At 48.9% G+C, this 21,683-nt stretch overlaps 1 long non-coding RNA gene across 1 annotated transcript; it reads right to left on the minus strand.

Moving 5' to 3' along the window:
• Positions 1-13,588: 13,588 nt before the first annotated feature.
• Positions 13,589-14,069, minus strand: LOC132233713 (uncharacterized). Its single transcript, XR_009452696.1, has 2 exons — positions 13,932-14,069; positions 13,589-13,845 (listed from the first exon to the last, which is right to left on the minus strand). It is a non-coding gene; the product is annotated as an uncharacterized LOC132233713 (long non-coding RNA).
• Between the last annotated feature and the right edge of the window lie 7,614 nt (positions 14,070-21,683).

Genomic DNA, 21,683 nt, shown 5'->3' on the forward strand with positions numbered 1-21,683 from the left:
TAACATGAGCTGGGTGGTGGGGTAACAGTTTTTTAATTGATGGATGGTTGTTAGTCTCACATCCATCCTCCTTGGGGAGTGCTGAGATGGTCAACATGTATAACAGTGCTAAATGCTATCTATACAAGCATAAAATACATGGTTTTAATAAGAATGCCTTCAGTTGGTAAATTAATATTCCTTTTTCAAGGTGCTTTCTCTTAGGTGGGTAACAGAGGACCTATATTAATCCTTCGCTTCAAAGTGAGAAGTGTCTGCTATTTGAATGTATGTAAGAATTTCTATAAATATGTTGCAATGGTATGCCCTGGTTATCGAATAGGACGCAAGCCTAGTTAGGATTCTCCCCTACTGAAAAGGGAGAGAGATGCCTTCCAATAATACCAGCAGTTAGGGAAAGCTCTGTGCTCCTCCCTTCATCACAGTGCTGGATACACGCGCCCTCTGCAGCTTAGCTCATTTCTAGCCAGTGTATGCTCTACTCCCCCCCGCCCCCCAAAAGCCTTTCCAAAAATAACAAGTGCATCTCTTTCTTTGTAGACTTCCTCTTGCCAGGATCAGTATGGCTGATTTACAAATTATAGGTAGGTGTGCAAAACAGATCAAGGTTCACTGCCTCTGAGCCCACTCACTACCCCTCCCCATGATCAGATGTTGCCCTTTGCTCTCAGCTAATCGCTTCTGCAAACATTGCTAGTTCCTGACACTCAGGCTGCACTTGGATCAAAGCAGCATGGGCTGCCTCTTCTTAGAAAAGGAGAAATAAATGAGGTCCGTCGTTTTGCAAATGAACATACTCAAAGCACGACTTCACTGGTTTAATTTTTAGGAATTTGTATTTGTTTTTTTTTTTTCCTGTGTAATTCTTTTTTTTTTTAATTAAATCTTTATTGTTCAGATTATTACATTTGTTCCTTTTTTTCCCCCCCATAACTCCCCTCCTCCCAGTTCCCGCCCCACCCTCCGCCCTCACTCCCCACCCACTGTCCTCATCCATAGGTGCACGATTTTTGTCCAGTCTCTTCCCACATCTCCCACACCCCTTTCCCCCCCAAGAATAGTCAGTCCATTCCCTTTCTATGTCCCTGATTCTATTATAATCAACAGTTCATTCTGTTCATCAGATTATTTATTCACTTGATTCTTAGATTCACTTGTTGATAGATGCATATTTGTTGTTCATAATTTGTATCTTTACCTTTTTCTTCCTCTTCCTCTTCTTAAAGGATACCTTTCAGCATTTCATATAATCCTGGTTTGGTGGTGATGAACTCCTTTAGCTTTTCCTTATCTGTGAAGCTCTTTATCTGACCTTCAATTCTGAATGATAGCTTTGCTGGATAAAGTAATCTTGGTTGTAGGTTCTTGGTATTCATCACTTTGAATATTTCTTGCCACTCCCTTCTGGCCTGCAAAGTTTCTGTTGAGAAATCAGCTGACAGTCATATGGGTATTCCCTTGTAGGTAACTGAGTTTCTTTCTCTTGCTGTTTTTAAGATTCTCTCTTTATCTTTTGCTCTTGGCATTTTAATGATGATGTGTCTTGGTGTGGTCCTCTTTGGATTCCTTTTGTTTGGGGTTCTCCGCGCTTCTTGGACCTGTAAGTCCATTTCTTTCACCAGGTGGGGGAAGTTTTCTGTCATTATTTCTTCAAATAGGTTTTCAATATCTTGCTCTCTCTCATCTTCTGGCACCCCTATAATTCTGATGTTGGTACGCTTGAAGCTGTCCCAGAGGCTCCTTACACTATCCTCGCATTTTTGGATTCTTTTTTCATTTTGCTTTTCCAGTTGGATGTTTTTTGCTTCCTCGCATTTCAAATCATTGACTTGATTCTTGCGCTCCTCTGGTCTGCTGTCGGGCGTCTGTATAATATTCGTTATTTCAGTCCGTGTGTGCTTAATTTCTAGTTGGTTCCCCAATATAAGATCGAGGGTCTTATTAGTTTTCGTGTAGATCTCATTAAGTTTATCGGCAGCTTCTAAACAGTTCTTGAGAGACCTTAAAAGTGTGGTTCTGAACTCTATTTCTTCCATTGACAATTTTGTCCTGTTTCTTTGTCTCCGCATTTTGTTATGCTTCCTTGGTGCACCCCCTAGTGGTCTTTGTTCGCAGTCTTATAGATAAATTTTGATTGTTGTAGCTAATCCCAGGGAGGGTTTGACCTCCAGGCCAAGTGGCTATGAGAATCAGCCGTGTCAGCAGTGAGGAGAACTTCTGTCCCCTAGGGAGGTGCTAATCTAGCCTTTGCCTGAGGCTATCCGGCAAATGCCTCTGTGCAGGGCTTGGGCGGGGCGGGTCGCACAGGATCAACAGGGTAGGCCGGAGAGAGCAGTTATGGCGGCTCTCAGTCCTGTCCCCAGGGGCTCTGCCTCTCTGAGTCCCAGCACCCGCTGCAAAGCTCGGAGAGAAAGCTGCACTCGCTCTGACCGAAGCCAGACAGTCCCGCTTCTCCCTTTGAGTCTGGGTCCCTAAAGACTCGCCTGTATCTGGAGCTCAGAGTCTGCGACTCCCTCCCGATTGAAAACGCCAACCACGCCCTCCGCCGCCAGCCCGCTCCACGCACTCCGCACCTCAGAATTTGACTTCAGCACTGCGCCTCCTCTGAGTGTCCGTATGCGTTTCTCTTTCCTCCTAGTTGTAGGACTTCCACTCAGCCAGCATTCCTGTGGTTCTGGGTGATGTCCGTTCCGTGTTTTAGTTTCACTTTTGAAGTAGTTGTTCAAAGCAGCAAACTCCGGCGTTAACCTATGCCGCCATCTTGGTTCCTAGGAATTTGTATTTGAAATAGGTCCCTATGCCTATGTATTAGGCCATTTTTATTGGTGAGTAATTTGCCTCTGTCTTTTCTTTCCCTATCAGATACAGAACTCTTTCTATTGGAATTAAATTTTTACAGAAAAGATGAAATGCCTGCAATGAAATTCCTCTCCCATAATCTGATGATAGAATGTTGCTGAGTGAACTGACTGTTGCTTCCCCAACAGCCACTGGAAAAGCAAAATTCTTTGGCATGGTGGACTAATTACTGTGTGTGTGTGTGTGTGTGTGTGTGTGTGTGTGTGTGTCCTGCTGTATTAAGTGAAATTTTTGGATTTTTCAATCATATTGACTATACAAAATATCAAAAGCACACCGGCCCTCTATGAAATGTCAGTCTCTCTTTCCCTCTGCTCTCCTGGCTAACTGCCTCCCTACTTTAGGCATGAAAGGAGAGAGAAAGGGAAGAAAAGGGGATGAAGAGGAAGAGGGACAAGGTAGAAAGGGCAGGAAACACCTTCCCACAGCACCTCTCACTGGCTCACTACCCTCATCTGCTTTTATGCTTTTCTTTGACTCCAGTCTGCACTCTGAAATGTGACTGAAACTTCCAGGGAGACCTGGAGGCAGAAAGCTGCATCCCAAGGCCATTGCCACTTAACAATAGAATGGTGTGATGGTTAAGTTTATGTGTCAACTTGACGGGGCTCAGAGACAACCAGAGAGCTGGTAAAACAGCATTTCCTGAGGGAATCTGTGAGGGGTGTCTCCAGCAGAGACTAGCATTTGAGTTGGTGGGCTGAGGTAAGAAGATGGCCCTCATGACGCAGGGGGCATCTCTCAGCGGCAGAGGGCATGAAGGAAGGAACTGTGGAGGAAGGCCCACTTTGTCCTCTTGCTTGAGCCCAGACATCCATCTTCTTCTGCCCAGGGACACTGGCACTCCTGGTTCTCAGGCCTTCAAACTTGGACTGAATCACACACCACCAGCTTTCTAAGGTCTCCATCAGCAGACAGCAGATGTGAAACTTTTTAGCCTCCACGTAAGCCAATTCCTCATAATAAATCTCCTCATCTCTATCTCTACCTATATGAAAAAATAAACATTAAGTATATAAATAATGATAGAGAGGGGGGGAGGGAGAGAGAGAGAGAGAGATCTAATTAGATCAGTTTCTTTAAATACCCTGAGTAATAAACTGGAAAGTATGAAAGTTAGAAGCAACCTTATCTGCTCAAAATGGCAAAATGTGTAAATGCTGTGCTTGCCTTCTCCTGCAGCCACATGGAAATTACAACTAAACGATAGAGAAACTATCCTTGAGACCCACCGGAAGTCTAGCTGAACAGAAGTCCTAGAACTAAGGATATACAGAATAAGTCATGCTGAGACTAGTATGAGGGGCGGAGACACGGAACAGGCTGGCCCCACACTCATGTGGGGTGATTAAAAATTGGGAGGGCTATCTCAGCTTCAAAGGTTCTCCCTGAGGAGCAAGGAGTCCCAACTCCAGAACAGGATTCCCAGCTCAGGGTTCCAGGGCTGGGAAGAGAAGTCTCCATAACTTCTGGCTGTAAGAACCAGCTTGGATTATAGCTGAGTGAGGTGGAGAAGGCTGCTGAAGTCCCAGGTGTTCCTCCTAAAGGGCCCGAGCACTAGCTTACTCCCTGATGGACTTATCTGCTCTGAGCTCCAGCACTGGGGCAGTGTTGGGGTCCAGCCCCAGCAGGTCCAGGGGTTCCCAAAGGTGTGGACGGAGTCGGCAAAGAATGAAGGAATGACACGGAGGCAGCGTTCAGTTGATCAGCATGGTTGGGTTCTCTTGCCTGGTTCTATCTTGAAATTTCTTTTGAGAGCCACATTTTTGAAACTTAAGCTATATAGGTAGGTACATTGTTATTAACTTAATTAGGGTACTCCTAAGCTGGCCTTTGCTAAAAATGTCCTCAATCTGATTGAGATATTTCGCTGAGGTCGATCCCTTCCAACTCTCCCATCTGCACTCCTCTTGTATACTTGTTTCCTCTATCTCCTTTCATTCATCCCCTATATATGTCCACCCCCCACTTCTTCTAAGGCCACTTCTTCAAAATAGACTTGCCCAGGCCGAAAACCGACTTCTGCGCATGGGCCACAAAGTTTCAATCACACTGTACATGCGCGCTCCCATGCGGTATTTTGTGGAAGAACCACACTCAAGGGGCCAAAGAGCCGCATGTGGCTTGCGAGCCGCGGTTTGCTGACCAGTGGCCAGGGAGAAAATAGAATGCATTATTCGATTAGTATGAGGAAACTTGTAAAAGACAAAATAACTCCATAAATGGGTTCTCTGTGGGAATCCTTATGGTGCAGAAGTTAAAGAAAACCACCCTAGCTGTTGTGGCTCAATGGTTACAGCGTCAGCCTGAGCACCAAAGGTTCCTGGGTTGGATTCCCAGACCTGCATGGCAGGTTCAATCCCCAGGGGTAGCTAATGGATGTCTGTCTGTCTGTCTCTCTCAGCACATTGTATCCACAGTGTATTCCACTGCAATACAGCCTTTGTCTGGGTCAAATAGCCGGTTGAGGCAGGTATGTCTGGACGTCAATGGCATGTTTTTTTTTAAAATATATTTTATTGATTTTTTACAGAGAGGAAGGGAGAGAGATAGAGAGTTAGAAACATCGATGAGAGAGAAACATCGATCAGCTGCCTCCTGCACATCTCCTACTGGGGATATGCCCGCAACCCAGGTACATGCCCTTGACCGGAATCGAACCTGGGACCTTTCAGTCCGCAGGCCGACGCTCTATCCACTGAGCCAAACCGGTTTCGGCATCAATGGCATGTTTATCTTCCTGTCCTCAAGTTCATTCATCCCCAACCCTTAGGAAGCAGTTTGTCACCCTTCCATGTTCCAGGGGCTGTGATGGGTGCCTTACACACAGAGATGGAGAACTGGCTACAGGTTTCAGACCTTCCATCCCAGTGAGAGAATAAATACAGGAGACCGTTCAGAATACAGCCAGCTCTGTGAGCATTTGGGGATCAGAAAGAAACATTCTAAACCTGATGCCTCTCTTCAAAGTCAAATTTGTATTGTTTGCTTGACTGAGGGGGGGGGGAATGAAGGGGGATTGCAATAGATGTAATAAATAAATAACAACAGAAGATGAAAACAAATTAATAGATAGTGAAGGTGGCAGATGATTGACAGCTCAAGCTAGTGGCAGGGTTTCAGGGAGCTACTTGGGACAGTCCGCTGAGCTGAGGGCTGGGACACGGAGCCTGGGAATGAGCATGAAGGAGCGCTGCGGGAGGGTAGGAGAGTGAGGCCAACGCAGAATTGTCAGAGCCCCGTCTGCACAGCAGCCTGACAGCTTTGCTTGTCCAATTCTCCTTTTTCCTTTTCCCTTTCAGAGGTGTTACTCTTTAATGAAAAAAATAATGCCTGCTCAACTTCATCCCTGCATCCTCTAGCACCCCTTTGGAGACAGTTGTTTAGTTGTACTGTCCTGGCCAGTGTCACTCAGTGATTAGAGCATCGGCCCAGGCACTGAAGGGTCCAGGGTTCAGTTCCCAGGTTGGGCATGGCTGGGAGGCAACCAGTGACTGCTTCTCTCTCACTTAGATGTTCCTATCGCTACCATTATCTCTATCTCTATCTCTTCATTATCTCTATCTCTATCTCTATCTCTATCTCTATCTCTATCTCTATCTCTATCTCTATCTCTATCTATCTTTTCCTCCTCTGCCCCTCCCTTCTAGTCTCTCTGAAAAGCAATGGGAAAAAAAAAAATCCTCTCCAAAACCAGTTTGACTCAGTGGATAGAGCGTCGGCCTGGGGACTGAAAGGGTCCCAGGTTCAATTCCGGTCAAGGGCATGTACCTGGGTTGCGGGCACATCCCCAGTGGGAGATGTGCAGGAGGCAGCTGATCGATGTTTCTCTCTCATCGATGTTTCTAACTCTCTATCTCTCTCCCTTCCTCTCTGTAAAAAATCAATAAATATATTTTAAAAAAATCCTCAGGTGAAGATAATAAAACAAAAACAACAAAAAAAGTTTAGTTGTTCTTATTATTCTATTTGATAGTCAAGTTTTGTTGCCTTAGGTCCATGAAAGCCCTTCAATCTCACTCCCCACCCTTCCCCCACCCCCCCAATTTTCTGTTTTCTGGTACAATAAATTGCCTCATGCGCAAAGTGGTCAAAGTAAATGAAGTTTAGAAATGATCCATTCAATGTAGCATCATGGCTGCCTTTGGTAGAAGACTTTAGTAAGAACAGTTTTAATTAAGTTCTTCAGGGGCTGGAGGGGGGGAGAATTCTATATCCAAGTTGCTTAAGCAATGATTAGGAAAAGAAATGGGGATAACAATGACAGAACTCTCACTGAAAAAGTGAGGGAGGAGAGAAAGGAGTACCTACAGAGGGTGATGGGTCAAGCCAGTTTTAGGTTTTATGTTTTGGGATAGAAGAGACTTCAGCAATTTAAATGCTGACAGGGAAGGATCCAGCAGAAGAAGATGATAAAAATAGAAGAGAAAAGGAGGCTAATTGTGCAAGAGAGGAAGAGCCTAGAGAAGATGGAGATGAGACAGGTGAATGAATCAGCCTTAGATAGGAGAAAGGACATTTACTATTCCTGAAAGGATTAATAGATTGATGCTCTTGGGCATGTAGATTTGCTTTGAAGTTGAGAAAATTCCTAACTGAAGAAAAAAACTATTTTCTCCATGAAACAGGTGGCCAGATCACCTATTACAATTCGAGATTAGGAGAAGAAGGGTTTGTACATGTTGGGAACACGTTTGAGATTGGAAGATGTATTAGTTATTTAAGGCTGTGTAATAAATTGCCCCAAAATGTAGTGGCCTGAAACAATATTATGATTTCACAGTTTCTGTGGGTTGGAAATGTGGCCATCACTTGGCTGGGTTTTCAAGGTCTTTACAAGGTTCTGATCATGATGTCAACTGGGACAGCTGGGGGAAGATCTGCTTCCAACGCCACTTACGTGATTGTTGGAAGAATTCAGTTCCTCCTGGGCTGTTGGACTGAAGACTTTGGTTTTCGGTGCAAATATTCCCTCCACGTGGGGTTCACCATACAGACTGATGGCTATATTCCATTAGAAAGAGCAAAAGAGAGTGAGCACGACAAAAGCCAAAGTCTTTTTGGAACATGATCTCAGAAGTGACGTTCCATCACCTTTCCTGTATCCTACTTGTTAGAAGCAAGTCATCAGGTATAGCCCACAGTCCAGGGCACAAATAGTAGGAGGCATGATCATTGGGACCAATCTTAGGAGCTTCCTACCACAGAACAGAATGGAAAAGATTTGAAATGGATCTTGGACATAGTACTATCACAGTAGCATCAACAGGATCTGTAAACATTGCTGAGCAAGAATTTATATGATAGCCGTCTGCTGGATATTGTGATTTCCTCCAGAGGCATTCAGTAATCAGGTACCTACAAGGACAGATGATCTAAGAATGTAGCGTTCAACACAGTTGTTTTTGTTGTGGATTTTTTAAAAATTAAATTTATTGGGGTGACATCTTATATAATAAAAGCCTACTATGCTAAGTGTCCAGTTAGCCATTCAACCAATCAAAGCTAATGATATGCTAAGGCGGCTCATCTGCTCGTTATGACGTGCACTGGCCACCAGGGGGTAGTCAGTAGGTCAATCAGTTGTTATGACGAGCACTGACCACCAGGGGGTAGACCGGTAGGTTAACTTGCTGCTGGAGTCTGCTCAATTGGGGTGTGCTGGACATGCCCTGGAGCCCTCCTGTGGTCCCTCCCTGGCTGGGTAATCTCCCACATCCCTCCCTGGCCCCAATCGTGCACAGACAGGGTCCCTTGGCCTGGCCTGCGCCCTCTTGCAATATCAGCTGAGGTGCCCCCCCCCCCCCCAAGCACACAAATTTCATGAACTGGGCCACTAGTTGGTTAATAAGATTATATAGGGCCGAAACTGGTTTGGCTCAGTGGATAGAGCGTCGGCCTGCGGACTGAAAGGTCCCAGGTTCGATTCCGGTCAAGGGCATGTACCTGGGTTGTGGGCATATCCCCAGTAGGAGATGTGCAGGAGGCAGCTGATCGATGTTTCTCTCTCATCGATGTTTCTAACTCTCTATCTCTCTCCCTTCCTCTCTGTAAAAAAAAAAAAAAAAAAAATTCAATAAAATATATTAAAAAAAAAAGATTATATAGGTTTCAACTGTACAATTCCATGTTGTATCACCTATATATTGCATTGTGTGCCCACCACACCCCCAGTCAGGTCTCCTATTGTGGCCATATATATGACTCCCTTTACCCTTTGTTACTCCCACCACCCCCCTTCCCTCTGGTAACCCCCATACTGTTGTCTGTGTCTATGAGTTTTACTTGGTTTTCTTGTTTGTTCATTTGTTGCTTTCAGTTTTATGTCCCACGTATCAGTGAAATCATGTGGTTCTTAACTTCATGATGCAGATTTTGTGTCAGTTAATAACTAGGTGTATAGATACTCTCTGGAGTTACTATGCATTCCTCAAACTTAAGGAGAATTGGCAAATAGTTCTGGCTACCTTCGGGATATCCTCTTATCTTTCAAGGCAACATTGGGAAGGAGATAGTGTGGTGATTAAAAGTTCGCTTGGAAAGATAGCCTGGGTTGAGTCTTTGTTCAACTTAATAGTGGGGTAACTTTTTTTTTTAAATATATATTTTATTGATTTTTTACAGAGAGGAAGGGAGAGGGATAGAGAGTTAGAAACATCGATGAGAGAGAAACATTGATCAGTTGCTTTCTGCACTGGGGATGTGCCCACAACCAAGGTACATGCCCTTGACTGGAATTGAACCTGGGACCCTTCAGTCCACAGGCTGGTGCTCTAACCACCAAGCCAAACCAGCCAGGGCAATAGCGGGGTAACTTTGAGCAAATTGTTTAACGTCATCAAACTTGCTTACCTTTAAAATCGTGTTGTTTGTGGGAAGCAAATGAGGTGACACATGGGAAGCAATTATATTAGTAGCTTTTCTGTGGTAAGCTTTCAGTAAATGGTGTTCATTGTTATGCCCCAGTATAAGGTTTACACTGCTACCTGTTAGAATTTCTAAGCTATTTATGGATTAAAATTGAGGTCTTCATTGTGACTGCCCAAAGGAACGGAAAATTGAGGATGTCCCCAGTGAATCCAAATGCGGCCAGTCCAGATCTTTGTAGGGGCAAGCAGTGTTTTCAATACGCCACAAATAAAAAACTGACAAAATTATTATGGCCATTATTTCCTCCTGTTCTCCCTTCAGGCAGCGTGCTGGACTCAGGACGGTAGTATGTGGTTGTATGTACTTGAGAGGAGTTAGTTGCTGCCCAGCTTGTGGATGGTGACTCATAGAGCAGTCATGGAGGGCTGGCTTGGAAACTCCAAATGAGGGGCTCACCCAATCATCTTGTGGAGCTGGGGAAGAAGGCAGGACAGTGGCCAGGGAGCAAAAGTCCCAGAGGATAGCAAGCTAAGCAAGGGTGACACCAGGTCCAGAAGTTTCCTTTTCGGCACCGTGGTCCTAAACAGCGGCTGAATCTTGAGTGTTCAAGTTCAGCAGCTCTTGGCCCATCTTGGCACAACAACAATATGAAATATGATAACATCCGGGTGTGGAAAGGTTACTATTTTCCTGGAAGTTGGAGAAATTCCAGAATGTTATTACTGTCAAAGAATCTTTTTTTTTTTTTTACAGAATAATTTTGAATGTTTATTATTTATTTGATTGTTTGTTTGTTTGTTTGTTTATTCCATCACCATTTATTCCCTCTATGCCCTCGTCGTAATCCAGCCCCCAACTCCTGCATTAAGATCCAAGTATGACTGCTGCTTCTATTTTTTAAAATACATTTTTATTGATCTTTTTAGAGAGAGAGGACGGGTGAGGGATAGAGAGATAGAAACATCTATTGGCTGCTTCCTGCAGGCACCCTCCTGGAGATCTAGTCCACAACCTGGACATGTGCTCTGACCAGGAATCCAACCGGTGACCTCTTGGTTCATAGGTAGACTCTCAACCACTGCATCACACTGGCCAGGCTCTATTTTTTATTTCTATTGAAAACATGGAATTCACCAAACCCTCCTTGATATCTCTGTGCATCTTCCTTTTTTATTGACCTCTTAATATTAGAGCACCCCAGTCTATTATGTTTAATGTCATCTTAACTAATAATAGACAAACATGTAAATTGCCCATACCTTTGCTACCCTAACCAGCCAATCAGGAAAGTATGCAAATTAACCCAACAAAGATGGCGGTTAATTTGCATACATAGGCTCCAAAGCATGATGGCCTGGGGCCCGCTCCTGCCAGAGCCTGGCCAGAGCGAAGGCCTGGGTCCAGGGTGCCAGAGGCAAACTGCTGCTGGCAGCCAAGTGAAGGGAAGGCCTATTGCATGAATCTCTTTGTGCAACAGGCCTCTAGTCTAATATATTTGGAATTAAATTTATTACGTTTTCTGTTTGTCTGTCTGTTCTGTGTTAGCTCTCTCTCCTTTCTTGCCTTATTTTGGATTGATTTTAAGAAGTATTCCAGACTCTAGGAGGACTTCCAAACAGGTCCAGAACTAGGATGATGTGAAGGAGGTATTGCCTGAGGTGACAAATATAAGGAGACCAAAACTCAGAATCAAAATAAATAATATTTTTATACAACTTTTTTTAAAAAGCAAAATGAATGCAAGACTACCCCTTCTAGGAAGATGGAGCCAGTGTACTTTTTCCTACTTCTCCCACGAAGCACAACTAAAAACCTGAGACATTATATAAAAACTAGAGGCCTAGCCGTAACCAGTTTGGCTCAGTGGATAGAGCGTCGGCCTGTGGACCGAAGGGTCCCAGGTTTGATTCCAGTCAAGGGCATGTACCTTGTTTGCGGGCACATCCCCAGTGGGGGGGAGGAGGGGTGCGGAAGGCAGCTGATTGATGTTTCTCTCTCATCGATGTTTCTAACGCTCTATCCCTCTTCCTTCCTCTCTGTAAAAAAATATATTTAGCCAAGACCAGTTTGGCTCAGTGGATAGAGCTTCGGCCTGCGGACTGAAAGGTCCCAGGTTCGATTCCGGTCAAGGGCATGTACCTGGGTTGTGGGCATATTCCCAGTAGGAGATGTGCAGGAGGCAGCTGATTGATGTTTCTCTCTCATCGATGTTTCTAACTCTCTATCTCTCTCCCTTCCTCCCTGTAAAAAATAAATAAAATACATTTAAAAAATATATTTAAAAAACAAACAAACAACAACAACAAAAAACTAGAGTCCTAATGCATGAAAATTCATACACTCCCGGGGATCAGAGAGCTCCACACTAAGGGAGTGGAGCTCAGAGCTGAGCTTTACCCTGGAACTCCAAGGCCCTGGGGGAGGCAGACAGGGCAGTGGGCTCAGGGGTACCAGCACCCGCTATTCACCAGCCTGGGGGGTCACCAGGCCTCTTGTCCCCAACCTGCTTCTTGGCCACAAGAACTGTTGAGAGAAAATTCAGAGCTTGCCCTTTGCAGTGATTGGTTGTCAGGACGGGCTTTCTTGAAGCCAGGGGGTTGGGGAAAGCGAATATATCCGTGTCTGGTATAGCGAGGTTTCCTGCTCACAAATCGCTGTTTCCATAGTTCTCCCTTCTTCCTCTCTGAAAGTAAATAGTTTAAAAAGTGACTATTTTGGGCCTGGCCAGAGAGCTCAGTCATTTATAGATAGGATTGTCCTGATCTACCCATTTCTTCGCTCAGGCTGCCCTGTGAGCCCCCACTGCCCGGCTTGCTCTCTCAAGAGCAAATCATTCCGGGGGAAACTGCCTCCAATAAACAGTGCGCACCATTGAAGGGGCAGCCCTCCGTGTCGCGGCCTCAGGAAACCGGTGCCTGCTGCTCCCTAAACCGGGACTTCAGGACTGAGAAGGCACTCTCCCTGCCAAGCAGGCCTTTGCTGCGCGGAAGTCGCTTCCCCAGGAGGCAGGGTTTGCGCGGGTGAAATCAGAAGCGGCTAAAGGGAGCCTGCTGCCCCGAATCCGCTCCTGCCAGGGGGTCACAGCCAGTCACACCCCGCGGGGTCAGGGCAGCGCGAAAGGTGACATAGAATCCCTTCCCCGGGGCTGGGCAGCACCCCTGGCGCTACAAAGAGAAACCAAGAGAGAAACCGCTTCTGAGAAAAAGTCCGCTGGGCGCACCTAGTCCCCAGCAGCCACAGACAAAAGGCGGAGACCCCAGGCTGCGGAGCATCTAATGGCGCCAGAACTAACCAAGTTGCAAACAAAAGCCTGCCGCCCTGAAAGCGCGGACCCGGGAACGGAGCGGTGCTAACACCCAAACGGGTCCCGGGGTGAAGTCCAATCAGAGATCACCAGGCTTGGAAATGCCCGGGGCGGACATTGCGCAACATAACGGGCCCAACACAGCCGATTTCCCGTAAATGCTTTGGAAATCAGAAAGAAAGCGGAAGTCATCCCCCTACAATGGTATGAGGCAGTCACTTTTTTTTCTGCTGAAAACCCGGATCAAATCCGATAGAGTCATTTTTAAATTTTTTTCTTGAATTTGAGAGAGAGCCAGGGAAAGGTCGATTTGTTTTTCCACTTCTTTGTGCATTCCTTGTTGCTTCTTTGTTATATTCGGCGTATGTTCTAAACACATGAGCATTCTAGCCAGCGCCAGAGAGAGGCAGGTTTTAAACAATTTATTTACTTTCAGAGAGAGAGGACGGGAGAACAATGGAAACAGCGATTTGTGAGCCAGAAACCTTGCAATACCCTGTGTCTATTTATACAGAACTGAGCTCACTGAGCTCTGCGAACAGACACCCATTGATATTTCTTTTTTTAAAATGCATTTTATTGATTTTTTACAGAGAGGAAGGGAGAGGGATAGAGAGTTAGAAACATTGATGAGAGAGAAACATTGATCAGCTGCCTCCTGCACATGTGCTGCCGGGGATGTGTCCGCAACCCAGGTACATGCTTTTGACCGGAATCGAACCTGGGACCCCTCAGTCCACAGGCCGACGCTCTATCCACTGAGCCAAACCGGTGCTGGCAATATATTTCTATCTCTCCCTTTCCCCACCTCTCTGATATCAATAAAAATATATAAAAAATAAAAATCATATACATATTATACATACATAGAGACATAAACATACAGACAGACACTCACGAGTTCTCCTGGTTTCAGTAGAAGAGGATGAATTATCAAGAAGCTTCAACAGAGATGGCTCAGGATCAGAGAGCTCCACACTAAGGGAGTGGAGCTCAGAGCTGAGCTTTACCCTGGAACTCCAAGGCCCTGGGGGAGGCAGACAGGACAGTGGCCTCAGGGGTACCAGCACCCGCTACTCACCAGCCTGGGGGGTCACCAGGCCTCTTGTCCCCGACCTGCTTCTTGGCCACAAGAACTGTTGAGAGAAAATTCGGAGCCCTTCCTTCCTAGGAAGACAATCTGAAAACGGCCATGCAGCTCAGAGGCTGGGTTTAAGGGCAGCTTGTGAAGGGAAAAGAGGAAGTAGCTTGCCCTTTACAGAGGTTGGCTGTCAGGACGCGTGACTTTGGGAAACCAATGTTTAGAAGGGGGCGGGGAGGGGCGGGGCTAAATGGGTATTGATTGACTTGCTTGCTCCAGTGTTTAGTTGACATGTAGGGCTCGAACACCGTTACACGTTATACGTCTGGTTTAGTCCGGTTTAGGTTCGAACACGATTACACGTTCTGTTTAGGCTCCAACACAATTAAGTGACATAATTAGGTCGATATCTTGAGTAAAGCAATGTTTTACTTTGCAGGGACGGATAGCCGGAAGGCTGATCTGCCGCTAGGTGTCGGTGCAGAGGAATTCCTCCAGCAGAAAGGCCGATCTGCGGCCGAATGTGGGTGCAGCGTTATTCGTCCAGCAGTCCGTGCAGCGGTATTCGTCCAACAGAAACTCCGATCTGCCACTTGGTGTCTGTGCAGAGGAATTTGTCCAGCAGAAAGGCCGATCTGTCGTTGGGTGTCAGTGCAGAGGAATTCCTCCAGCAGAAAGGCTGATCTGCCACCGGGTGACAGTGCAGAGGAATTCCTCCAGCAGAAAGGCTGATCTGCCACCGGGTGACAGTGCAGAGGAATTCCTCCAGCAGAAAGGCCGATCTGCCGCCGGATGTCAGTGCAGAGGAATTTGTCCAGCAGAAAGGCCGATCTGCCGCCGGGTGTCAGTGCAGAGGAATTTGTCCAGCAGAAAGGCTGATCTGCCACCTGGTGTCAGTGCAGAGGAATTCCTCCAGCAGAAAGGCCGATCTGCCCCAGGGTGTCCGTGCAGAGGTATTGGGATGTCCGTGCAACGGTATTCGGATGTCCGTGCAGCGGTATTGGGATGTCCCTGCAGCGGTATTCTTATCGCAGAAAGGCCAATCTGCCACCGGGTGTCAGTGCAGAGGAATTGGTCCAGTATGAAGGCTGATATGCCGCCGGGTGTCCGTGCACTGGGGGCGGGGAGGGTCGGGTCTTACTGTGTATTGAATGACTCGATGGAGTGTTTAGTTGAAATTTAGGGCTCGAACACGATTAAGTAATTGGTTTAGGCACCCGCCCCCTCCCCCCCCCCCCCCGGAGAGCATAAATATCCAGGCTGCAGGCAGCACCCAAGGCTTTGCCTCTGCATCAGCTCCAGGCTCATGTCCTCCTGCCCCAAGATCTCTGCGATGGAGCCGCACTTTCTCCTGGACCACGACGACCTGCTGCGGCAGGCTTGGGATTCCGCAGACCGGGCTCCAGAGCGCCATCCTCCGTGGTCCCCGATCTCCCCAGACCCGCTACCTCCTGTCCTCGTGCCGCTGGCAGAGTCCTCAAGCCACCACAGCGATGACCACCAGCCACTGCTCTCCAGTCCTTGTTGGCAGCTGCCCTCGGTCCTCCTGCGATACCGAGCACTCTTAGCTGAGGCCCAGAGCCCCTCGGAAGAGAGCCCAGTGCAGCCTGGTGCAGGCCTCTTGCCAGGATTCGTGCCGATCCCAGGAGTACCCGCAGGAGCGCCTGAGCCCACAGAGCACACGTTGGGGCAGCTTCCGGTGGCCCTGCGGCCCAACGGCCGTGCTGGAGAGGGACCAGTGGACACGGAGGCCTGGGACCACTTGCAGACTTCAGTGTGCAGCCCAGCTCCGGGCCCCACCGGGTGGCGCCTGCACCTGCTTGGCTCGGGCTGCCTGCAGTGCATCCTTCGTGCTCTCTCCTCTTTGAGCCGCTGGGCTGCTGACTGCTGGGCGACAGTCCTGGACACTTAGGAGCCCGAGGCGGTGGCGGGAGGGCGCCGACTGTGGACATGAGTCCTGAATCAAATGGTAGTCTCTTTTATTATTAAATATTTTGTCCAGACCACGGAGTTCTGCTTAATTTATATAAGTACTCAGTCTTTTTAGGGCCAATAAAAGATGAGATCTCAGTGATGCTATCCGGAGGCTGAAAATGCACCTCACGTAATACACAGACAAACAGGGATCAGGTCCTCCCTGCGGCTCACGATCAGCCCAATGGTCTCCCAGCCGGGCTCCTTGCCCTTGCTCGATCCATGGGATCTGATCGCCTCGGATGTACTTGGAGAAGTCGCTCTTCTGGCTGAGCAGTGGGCCGTCGGTGAACTTGCCTGTGTCGAGCAGGGCGCGCACTTCCTCGCTGATCTGCCGCTCCGGCTCCGCGCACAGGAATTCGTCCACACGCAGATGCCCTGCTTGTCCATGTGCTCCAGCGCGGGCAGCGGCTTGTCTGCCTGATGGGCCGCAGGCTGCCGGCCGCCCGCCTGGCTCAGCCCCTCGCACGCACGGCGTGTTGCTTGGCGGGCACTGGTTCGCCTTCTCCTGCAGCAGCGACAAGCGGACCAGCGGCTCCTCTTTAGCGGACTCCGCCTCAGCCGCCGCCACCGCCACCTTGTCACGGTCCTGGGCGGTGTCACAGCGGGCGCCGAGGCTGGGGGGAGGAGCGAGGCCGGAGCCGGGGGGAGGGAGCGAGGCCGCGGGAGGGAGCGTGGCCGGGTCTGGGGGCGAGGAGCGAGGCCCGGGGGGGGTGTGGGGGGGGGAGGTCGCTCTCGCCTCTCTAGCACACGAGCTCGTGCTTCATCTGGTCCTGGCGCTGGCGCTCCGAGCGGCGGCAGAGGGAGCGCCGGCAGACGGAGCGCCGGCAGAGGGAGCGCCGACAGACGGAGCGCGGCAGAGGGAGCGCCGGCAGACTGAGCCGGGGCAGACGGAGCGCCGGCAGAGGGAGCGCCGGCAGAGGGAGCGCCGACAGACGGAGCGCGGCAGAGGGAGCGCCGGCAGACTGAGCCGGGGCAGAGGGAGCGCCGGCAGAGGGAGCGCCGGCAGAGGGAGCGCCGGCAGAGGGAGCGCCGGCAGAGGGAGCGCCGGCAGAGGGAGCGCCGACAGACCGAGCGCGGCAGAGGGAGCGCCGGCAGACGGAGCCGGGGCAGAGGGAGCGCCGGCAGAGGGAGCGCCGCAGAGGGAGCGCCGGCAGAGGGAGCGCCGCCGGCAGAGGGAGCGCCGGCAGAGGGAGCGCCGCCGGCAGAGGGAGCGCCGGCAGACGGAGCGCCGGCAGACGGAGCCGGGGCAGAGGGAGCGCCAGCAGAGGGAGTTGGGGCAGAGGGAGCGCCAGCAGAGGGAGCGCCGGCAGACGGAGCCGGGGCAGAGGGAGCGCCAGCAGAGGGAGCCGGGGCAGAGGGAGCGCCAGCAGAGGGAGCCGGGGCAGAGGGAGCGCCAGCAGAGGGAGCCGGGGCAGACGGAGCCGGGGCAGAGGGAGCCGGGGCAGAGGGAGCGCCGAGAGAGGGAGCCGCGGCAGAAGGAGCCGGGGCAGAAGGAGCGCAGGCAGATGGAGCCGCGGTAGCGCGGGCAGCGCAGCAGGTTCCCATCTTCCTGCGCAGCTCGCAGCACTGTGGGTCTTGCTCGCTCCGGCTCAGCCACCCGGCCAGCCGCTGTCATTGGCCTTGGCGGTGGCGGTGGCGGTGGCCGGAAGAGCAGGAGGGGTGGCGGCCGGACGGAGGGGCAGGGCCGGTCACTGCGCCACGCGCCCGGCGCCCCTCGCTCAGGCAGGCCGGCTCCCCGCCTTCAGCCCGCTGACCAACTGGAAGGACACCCCTCCACAGACCCTGACTACCTTCTTGCTGGCAGCATGGAGCAATGAAGCTCCCAATCACGCCGCCTTGGAACAAGCGTCCCTGAGTTTGCATTCGAATCTTCTAAAGGCTCTACAGATCATCTCGCCAAGCTTTGAGAAATGCCCATTTCAATGGTGCCATTTGATGCCTGTCTTAGCAATTCCTGAACCCAAAGCCAATAGGCCTTCTTCTTTATCGATTGACAACAAGGCATGAAACATTCCTTGGTCTCTTATCTCTTTGAAGGGGGCATCCATGCCTTTGGGTTAGGTGCACAGGGCAAGTTCCAACTTCCCCAACAAGAGAGGCAAGGCCGCCTGGACCGAGGGTTTCCAACGCAGACCACACATCTCCTGGCTTCCGGTGTCCCTCTTCTGGTGCTGCTCAGGTTCATCAGATGACTGCGAAGCTGGGCTCCCACAGTCGGAAATGCCAATGCAGCGCCCTATATGCTTTTTAAAAAAATGTTAAACCTCCTTTTATTGAAATGCCGGTTTGTTTAGTATATTTACACCACACTTTAAGAACACCTACACATAGTAGGTACATTTTATCAAATAAAAACGTTTTTCCTTAATACAAGGTTTATAGTGCATGAAACTGATGTTTCCTTCTTCTGGTAAATCATCATCATTGTCAACATGTGGGTCCGTTGGGGGAAGTGGTGAGAAATTCTCAGCCAGCCTCACCTGTGGCCCTCAGACAAAATGACCTGGCGCCATTAGATGCTCCGCAGCCTGGGGCCTCCGCCTTTTGTCTGTGGCTGCTGGGGACTAGGTGCGCCCAGCGGACTTTTTCTCAGAAGCAGTTCCACTCTCGGTTCTCTTTGTAGCGCCAGGGGTGCTGCCCAGCCCCAGGGAAGGGTTTTTCCGTCGCCCTTCGGCTGCCCTGACCCCGCGGGGTGTGACTGGCTGTGACCCCCTGGCAGGAGCGGATTCGGGGCAGCAGGCTCCCTTTAGCCGCTTCTGATTTCACCCGCGCAAACCCTGCCTCCTGGGGAAGCGACTTCCGCGCAGCAAAGGCCTGCTTGGCAGGGAGAGTGCCTTCTCAGTCCTGAAGTCCCGGTTTAGGGAGCAGCAGGCACCGGTTTCCTGAGGCCGCGACACGGAGGGCTGCCCCTTCAATGGTGCGCGCTGTTTATTGGAGGCAGTTTCCCCCGGAATGATTTGCTCTTGAGAGAGCAAGCCGGGCAGTGGGGGCTCACAGGGCAGCCTGAGCTAAGAAATTGGTAGTTCAGGACAAGCCTATCTATAAATGACTGAGCTCTCTGGCGAGGCCCGATATAGTCACTTTTTAAAGGATTTACTTTCAGAGAGGAAGACGGGAGAACAATGGAAACAGCGATTTGAGAGCAGGAAACCTTGCTGTACCAGAGACACCAATGTATTCCCATTCGCCAATCCACTGGCTCCAGGAAAGCCCATCGTGACAACCAATCACTGCAAAGGGCAAGCTCTGAATTTTCTCTCAACAGTTCTTGTGGCCAAGAAGTGGGGTGGGGACAAGAGGCCTGGTGACCCCCCAGGCTGGTGAATAGCGGGTGCTGGTACCCCTGAGCCCACTGCCCTGTCTGCCTCCCCCAGGGCCTTGGAGTTCCAGGGTAAAGCTCAGCTCTGAGCTCCACTCCCTTACTGTGGAGCTCTCTGATCCTGAGCCATCTCTGTTGAAGCTTCTTGATAATTGATCCTATTCTACTGAAACCAGGGAAACTCATGAGTCCCTATGTGTTGGAAGAGCCAGTGAATAGTAACAGTTTAGATGCTTTAGGAAATCCAGAGGCGAAGGGGGTTTCCTCCTGGGCCAACACAGAAACCAGGATCCTTTGCCTTTGGGGGAAATGGGTGAGCTTTTGGATAGTTTGGAACTGTAGTGCCTGCTTTGGGGAAACATTAACTAAGATAGTCCACCTACAGCTGCCTGTAAAAAGCAAGGATTCTGGATGGTCTGGGACAGTGGTCAGCAAACTCATTAGTCAACAGAGCCAAATATCAACAGTACAACGCTTGAAATTTCTTTTTTTTTTTGAGGTGGCAAAGACTTTTATCTATTTATTTTTTTTCCTGTGGATGAAATTACACAGAGGCAACAATGAGAGAAAATTCACTGTAGATCTCCAAATTTCAATGACCCCATTCTTTTGTGTAGTGGAGTAGAAATAGTTGCCATTTGAATGTGAAATGCTGTCATCTAGTGGATTTTAGACTTTACCATGGACACGATTCCCATCCAGAAATGTCCCTGGAGAGTCTTGAGTTGTCAGCGTTCACATGATTATTCTTATCGTTTTTTTCCCCATCTTGAGGTGAGAGAGAGAAGTTAATGCATGGGAAGTTAGAGAAGTTGTTCAGTAATGAGATATAGCACAGACCAGGGATAGAAGAGATGTGGGAGCAAAGAAAAGAGGAGGTTGGGTGTATTGCTTGTGTGGGGTGTACTGTATCTGAAGTAGGGATTATTACCTCATTTTACAGAAGCTCAGAGTGGTCTAAGGACTTCCTGTGGCCACACAGCTGACGAGTGAAGGAGCTGGGTTTTGAAAAATAGGATGTTGAAAATAACAGGAATATGTGAAGACAGCAGGCAAGGTCAAAATCTAACATGAGCTGGGTGGTGGGGTAACAGTTTTTTAATTGATGGATGGTTGTTAGTCTCACATCCATCCTCCTTGGGGAGTGCTGAGATGGTCAACATGTATAACAGTGCTAAATGCTATCTATACAAGCATAAAATACATGGTTTTAATAAGAATGCCTTCAGTTGGTAAATTAATATTCCTTTTTCAAGGTGCTTTCTCTTAGGTGGGTAACAGAGGACCTATATTAATCCTTCGCTTCAAAGTGAGAAGTGTCTGCTATTTGAATGTATGTAAGAATTTCTATAAATATGTTGCAATGGTATGCCCTGGTTATCGAATAGGACGCAAGCCTAGTTAGGATTCTCCCCTACTGAAAAGGGAGAGAGATGCCTTCCAATAATACCAGCAGTTAGGGAAAGCTCTGTGCTCCTCCCTTCATCACAGTGCTGGATACACGCGCCCTCTGCAGCTTAGCTCATTTCTAGCCAGTGTATGCTCTACTCCCCCCCGCCCCCCAAAAGCCTTTCCAAAAATAACAAGTGCATCTCTTTCTTTGTAGACTTCCTCTTGCCAGGATCAGTATGGCTGATTTACAAATTATAGGTAGGTGTGCAAAACAGATCAAGGTTCACTGCCTCTGAGCCCACTCACTACCCCTCCCCATGATCAGATGTTGCCCTTTGCTCTCAGCTAATCGCTTCTGCAAACATTGCTAGTTCCTGACACTCAGGCTGCACTTGGATCAAAGCAGCATGGGCTGCCTCTTCTTAGAAAAGGAGAAATAAATGAGGTCCGTCGTTTTGCAAATGAACATACTCAAAGCACGACTTCACTGGTTTAATTTTTAGGAATTTGTATTTGTTTTTTTTTTTTCCTGTGTAATTCTTTTTTTTTTTAATTAAATCTTTATTGTTCAGATTATTACATTTGTTCCTTTTTTTCCCCCCCATAACTCCCCTCCTCCCAGTTCCCGCCCCACCCTCCGCCCTCACTCCCCACCCACTGTCCTCATCCATAGGTGCACGATTTTTGTCCAGTCTCTTCCCACATCTCCCACACCCCTTTCCCCCCCAAGAATAGTCAGTCCATTCCCTTTCTATGTCCCTGATTCTATTATAATCAACAGTTCATTCTGTTCATCAGATTATTTATTCACTTGATTCTTAGATTCACTTGTTGATAGATGCATATTTGTTGTTCATAATTTGTATCTTTACCTTTTTCTT

The sequence above is a fragment of the Myotis daubentonii genome, chromosome 4, assembly GCF_963259705.1.
Source record: "Myotis daubentonii chromosome 4, mMyoDau2.1, whole genome shotgun sequence".
Classification (NCBI taxonomy): domain Eukaryota; kingdom Metazoa; phylum Chordata; class Mammalia; order Chiroptera; family Vespertilionidae; genus Myotis; species Myotis daubentonii.